The following is a 7,238-nucleotide window of genomic DNA, read 5'->3' on the forward strand; positions in this document are numbered from 1 at the left end:
TAGAAAGTTATAGATTAAGTGTGACCTTAAAATTTTGAAGTTATTTATTGCAAATATATCCCTATCAACAAAAACGGATGATTGTAATGCATGTTTCATGGCTAAAATTTATCTAGGAAATGATATATTTCATGAAATAAAATGATATGGTGATTTATTAATAAATTTACCGAATGGTCATATGAAACAAGAAATGTAGCATGTGTGCTAGGGTCTATGAAAACCATAATAATAGTTTTAGATATAAAAAATAAAGCATTGAAAGTTGAATTTTAATAGTACATTGGTGTATGAAGGATATGCAATTTTAAAAGCCAAGATAATACGTAGAGGGGGATGAATTATTATTATAACCAATTATAAAAATTATAAACAAAAACCAATATTTAATTTATTCAAAATTAAATCATATAAGAGACACATAGAGGCTCATAAAACAATCAGATGTATGCGAAAACACATAAAGGGATAAAACCACAAAACTTAGATTATTGTTGATACATCAGTTTCATTAATTGAATTTCTAATGCCATGTGTCATTTTCACTTGCTACCACATCGAAATCACTAGCACCTGTTGTGTCATATCATAGATAGGCGTCATTGGAAAAATACCCACTTGGACACCCAAAATGCCAAACATACATGGCACTTGCCATGACCATGGAGTGTCATGTGTCATCCAATACACATCACTACCACATGTCATCTCCTTACTAAGCCATGGCATTCAACTAACACCTATGTGCTAGCCACCACTCACCTTTTGTTGCTCATATATATGCATTTTAGTCTTCATTTGCGGGGTTGTGTTGTAGTAAAAACACAACACCCCCATTTTATTCTATCATAATAGGAATGGGGACCCTTTTGGAATTGCATGCAAACTTTGAGTGTGATTTCTTCTTCTCAAGTGTAATTTTATTTTTATTTACACTTGTTTTGTTTTTATGGTTTGCCTAATTTTGATTAAGTTTGTTTGTTAATAAACTTTGTAAATAAGATTTTGTTTTAAGAAGCTTATATTAATGAATAAAATATTCGTCGAGACCAAGCTCGTGTTATAACATGTGGAAATGACTCTTTAATAAACAAATAGTGGAGCTTTAGGCTATCAGAGTATTATTTTGAAAACCTTTATAACCAAAGTCCGATGAATATAAAATGAAACTAACACAAATAACACACAACACATATAATAAAACACTGTCGGAGAAAATCCCATATCAGAGATTTTGTTATGAGTCACATTCTGAAACTTACGATAAACCGAATTTATGATATTTTTCCCTCCTCCGCTCTTACATTGGAGAATCCCTCATATAAGAGTTTCTGTTATGTGTCACCCCTTAAAAGTTCTGATATCATATTTCCCCCATCTCCGATTTCTGATATGCCAATCCCTTTGATCCCCGATAATCATATTCCCCCGATCTCTGATCTCCGATAATCATATCCCCCTGATCTCCAATCTCCGATATTCCCAAACCTCTAATTCTTTGATGAACCCATCCTCTCCATATCGAAACTTCCATATCGAAACTTCTTGTCAGCTCTCACCCCTTTCAACCTCTGATACAAGAACTCCGATATCTTCCAGGCTTTGATAAGTTGGAACCAATATGCATGTTAACATTGGTCTAATCGGAATATCACATCCACCTGTATATCAGCACTCTTAAATGGAAACAATTGTAAAACCCCGATATCAAATCTCTCATATAAGACGATGACGTAATGGACCCGATAAATTTATGAAAGGGAGTTGAATACGATATCGCATCCACTCCATATCGGAGCTGCCTAATATTGCAACTAGTTCATTTTGTCTCATTTTAAAAGTTCTAATATCCATTTCTCTGATTTCCTCTGTGATTTGTGTAACAGGACATAATGTGGTTCTCGGTCCATGCTTCTAAAGGCCCCTTTCCATGTGACAAATACTGTTTGAAAGTAAATCGACTATTGTAACAAACTCCATAACAGGCCATGACCAATAAAAGCTAATGGATCCTTTGGCCAACAACATAGTCAATTGGTTTGATTGGTGTAAAGATTTCCCAAATTTGGCTTGCATTCAACTAAAATAATTTGTTTTCGACCTGCTAAAGAAAACCTCCAGATTCAATTGTTGAGATATATAAGGGGGGTTGTTAGCTTAGTAAATTTTGTATAAATACCCTTGTATTTGATATTGTAAAGGGGGATGCTACGATCACACACAAGGGGCTCTGTAATAATTCGATTTGTTCTTCTGCACTATTGTAGAGTACAAAGAGTTTTATTGTAGAGATTTAGAGAAGTTATGGCTTTGTTCTAAAGGGACTTCACACTATTGCAAGCAGTTTCATTAAGGGTCAAAGCTACTCTCAGAACTATGGTAATAACATTTTTCCATGGTTTTAATTAATTCTTATTCTTGTGTACTATTAATGAAATGCAAGACTATTGTCTCATTGTTAAAGTTTCATTATTGGTTCTGATATTTATTGTAAAAAATGTTATGTTTATTTGATATTATGCACTATTGTTGTGTCATTGAGATTTTATTATTGAAGCTTTGTCAAAGCTATATTTGGAGGTTAGAATGAGATCGAAATCAATATTAATTCATTGAAGTATTCTTTTGGTGACTAAGAACTATTTATTATTCATTTGCAGACTTATTCTTCTTTCACTTGTATTAGTTAATGTGAACTACTTCCTTTAATGAATACAAAATCAAATGATGAATTATATCAATTCTTCTCGTGTTTTAATTAACTTGCTCTGAGATTGGGAAAGGGATATCCCATTCCAATTCGAGATAGGTTTTTTTTTAGATTAGTATTGAATATAGATGTTTAATATACATTTAATTTAACTTTTCATTTCTAGAAGTTATCTTCTTAAAGAGGCTAGGCATCTTTCTTGTTTGGATGAGCCATAAATCAGCTTAAGGATTTGCTTCCTTGCACGAGCTAAGTAGGAAGGCTAATTCGATCTCTTTCTTTCTTGGAAGCTAAAATATTTAATTTAAGATAATAGAGATTAGGAAACAATAATTGGACCTCATTTAACCATTCAGGACCACCATTTGAATAGAAAAGGAGTTGCTTTAAGTTCCCGACTGGGTGGTCTCCCTTAAAATGTTGAAGGGTCATTTTTGTTAATCAACATTTTGGGTGCTAGAAGGAGGGCCTAAGCTAGTTGATATGTGTGAAGTCTTTTTTTAACATTTTTAAGTAGCCATGGCTCCTACATGCATTCCTAGTTTGGGTCACACGTTTATCTCACTAAAGCCTACCAGAGGAATTTCAATGAAACAAATTGAATCCATATTTGAATTGCAATATGACGGTGAGAGTGACATTATTTCTACTTTAGATCGTGTAATCCATTTATACACAAATGAGAATGTTTTAACATCACTAAAGACAATGAAATTTCCAGGATGTTTACTCTCACGGTTCAAGGAAGGATTCAGGAATGGTACAATATGTTACCGGCCAAGTGCATTCACTCTTGGAATCACTTCATGTAGGTATTATTTTATGCTCATCACAATTATAGTTATGAAAATTTGTTCTCGGAATTTGATAACATGATAATATTTGACAATGAAACTATTAGTGAATTCTGATATCATATTTCCTCAATGAAACTGTTAAGAATTCTAATATCATATTTCCTCGATCTCTGATTTCTAATATGACAATCTCTCTGATCTTTGATCCTTGATAATAATATTCCCCCTATATTCCCAAACCTCTGATTTTGCGATAAACCCCTCCTCTCCATATCGGAACTTATTTTCGACTATCACTCCTTTCAACCTCTGATACACAACCTTTCATATCTGGTAGCCTCTGACAAGTTAGACTCGATATACCTATTAATAGTTGTCTAATCAGAATATCATGTCTTCTTGTTTATCGGAACTTTTAAATGGTAACAATTGGAAAGCCCTCGACATCAAATCTCCAATACAAGTGTTTGATATAATGGACCCAATAAAGTTATTAAAGGGAGTTGAATATGATATCATATACGCTCCATATCGGAGCTTCCCAATATCACAACTATTTCATTTTGTCTTGATTTAAAATTTTCGATATTCGTTTCTTCGATAGTTGTTAACATCTTCCACTTGTCATTTGCATAAAGGGTCGCTATTATATTTATTGAAATTTTTATTTAAATAGTTTTCGGCTTTTATGTTACATATTTTATTTTCAATTTTATTTTAGTTGAGTTTAGTAATAAGGCTCTAATATATTCTGTGATTTGTGTAACAAGACATAATGTCATGCTTGGTCCATGCTTCTAAAGGCCCCCTGCCATGTGCCAAATACTGTTCGAAATTGACTTGACTGTTGTAACAAATTCCATAACAGGTCATCACCAATAACAGCTAATGGATCCTTCGGCCAGCAAAAGAGTCGATTGGTTCGACTGTTGTAACGATTTCCCAAATTTGGCCTGCATATAACCAAAATAATATGTTTTCGGCCTGCTGAAGAAAACCTTCATATTCGGTTGTTAAGAGATATAAGGGGATTTGTTAGCTCTATAAAATTTATATAAATACCTTGTATTTGATCTTGTAAAGGGGGTGGTTGTGATCACACATAGGGGGCTCTGTAATAATTTGATTTGTGCTTGCACACTATTGTAGATTGCAAAGAGTTTGATTGTAGAGATTGTAGAGAAGTTATGCCTATGTTATAAAGGTATTTCACACTATTTCAAGCAGTTCCATTAAGGCTCAGACCAACTCTCGGAACTATGGTAATAAAATTTTGACATGGTTTTAATTAATTCTTATAATTGTGTACTATTACCAGAATGTAGGATTATTGTCTCACTATTAAAGTTTCATTGTTGGTTCTGATCTTTATTCTAAACAATATTATGTTTCTTTGATATTATGCACTATTGTTGTGTCATTAACATTTTGTTGTTGAAGCTTTGTTAAAGCTATCTTTGTAGGATAGAATGAGATTGAAATCAATATTAATTCATTGAAGTATTCATGTGGTGATTGATAACTATTTATTATTCATTTGCAAACTTATTTTGCTTTCACTTGGATTAGTTAATGTGAACTACTTCCTTTAATTAATACAAAATCGCATGATGAATTATATAAGTTTTTCCCCTATTTTAATTAGCTTTCTCTCGGATTGGGAAAGGGCTATCCCATTCCAATTCAAGATAAGTTTTTCTATTTTAGATTAGTCTTGCAGATGGATGTTTAATCTGCATTTAGCTTAACTTTTCATTTCTAGAAGTCCTCTTCTAAAAGAGGCCAAACATATTTCTGGTTTAGCTAAGTCATAGATGAGCTTAAGGATTTGCTTCATTGCTCGAGCTCAATAGGAAGAATAATCTGATTTCCCTTTCTTTGTTGGAAACTAAAATATTTACTTTAAGAAAATAAAGATAGAGAAAGGGTAACTATACCTAGTTTAACCAGTCAGAACAACCATTTCAACGGAAAAGAAGTTGCTTTAAGTTCCTAGCTGGGTGGTCTCCCTTAAAATGTTGAAGGGTCCATTTTGCCGATCAACAGGGTGATAAGAACTGTCATGCTCAATTTAAGCACCTTGTGACTATGGGCTATGATTAGGGGCTTTCTTTCCTATTTATTTCTTTCTCACTTCTTGTTTCCATTACTATTATTTGTGAATGAAATGGACCAAGTGGTTTGATAAGTCCTTGAGTTTCGCTTTATAAATCCTTGTAACTGAGAGCTACAACCACGAGGTTGGAACCCTATTACCTACCAACCATTACTCTTCCTCCTGAGCTTTTGTTCCATTATTTGGAATTCATTCGATGGGGAAGGCCCATGTTGGAAACATGATTTAGCTAGAACCTTGCTTGATCTACCAACTTGAAACATGATTTTGTCTTCATTGCTTGGGAGTTAGATCAAATGCCATACACTGTTGGAGGGGTCTTAGAGAGGGATAAATAACTAGGTACATTTCATGTGCTATTAAGCCAATCCCTTGTAGACAAAATATCTTCACAAATACTCTACATACTAATGGCCAAGGCATCATAAAATAAACTCCCTTTGAACCACAGATGAATGATTGGACTTGACATTGATGATAACACACTTTAGGCCTGATCAACAATCTCCCCTTCTGGCATTAATGGAAATATCAACAAACATTACAGTTCATTAATGGCAACATCATAACTTTGGCAACTCTCACTCTATCAAGTTGTTGAAGAGAATGTTGATATTTTTTCACTCACCCCCTTTGAAAGTGAGAAGCCCAATAGTTGATCCCTCTCCATATTTAATATCTTCTATACACATTAATACTAATGTTTTTCTAGTCCCGCCTTTTGACATCAATGGAAAAGGGTTAAGTTACTCTCTTTGGGACTAGTCTCCCCCCTAAAATATAAATTTGGTTGTTGATTATTATATCCCTAATTTGTGATTTAGTATGCAAGTTAATCTACTTGCACCATCATGCTTTTCGCTATGTTATTTTTTAAACCGTTACCCCTAAAATTGTACTCGTCATGTTGATCTAAGAAACTCCCCCTAAATTTGATATTATTTCTTGTCTTGAATCTATAGAACATCCTTGTACATGTTTGGATCGCTGCCCTCTATCTTTGTAAAGAAATCTAATGAAGAGAAGAATGGGACATCACTCACAAATTCTTCCTTAAATGCACAAAAGGTTCTCTGGTAAGAGTTTCGGTCAATATGTTAGGAATGTGTTCCTTGTTGAGACATACTCCAAGTTCACAATTTGATCACCTACCTGTTCTATAAGAAAATGGTACTTATGAGAATATGCTTGGATTTTAAATGAAAAATAGGATTATTGGATATACTTATTACGCTCATATTACCATAGATAATTGGAATGATTTTATGATAAGTGGCCTTCAGGTCGTGTAAAGTTTGTTTCATCCATAAAAAATAAGTTTAACTAGTTGCAATTGTTACATATCTAGCCTCAATAGTAGAAAGGGAGAGATATGATTTATTTTTGCTTGATGGGGAGAAGCTCCTGAGAAGGAAAGAAACACCACTTGTGTTTTTCCTATCATCTACATTTCGAGTCCAATCAAGATATGTATTGTATTTAATGAAAATTATTTTTCTTTTTCTTTTCTTAATTTCCTTAACTATTTCGTTTTTTAAATTCCATAATCATCACATATAAATTTGTTCTAGGAATATTTTGTTTTTCACTATTTCTTAAGTATATTTTATTTATT

This window comes from Pinus tabuliformis, chromosome 2_2 (genome assembly GCF_031772625.1).
Source record: "Pinus tabuliformis cultivar Carrire ecotype Pingquan chromosome 2_2, CPIR1, whole genome shotgun sequence".
Lineage (NCBI taxonomy): Eukaryota > Viridiplantae > Streptophyta > Pinopsida > Pinales > Pinaceae > Pinus > Pinus tabuliformis.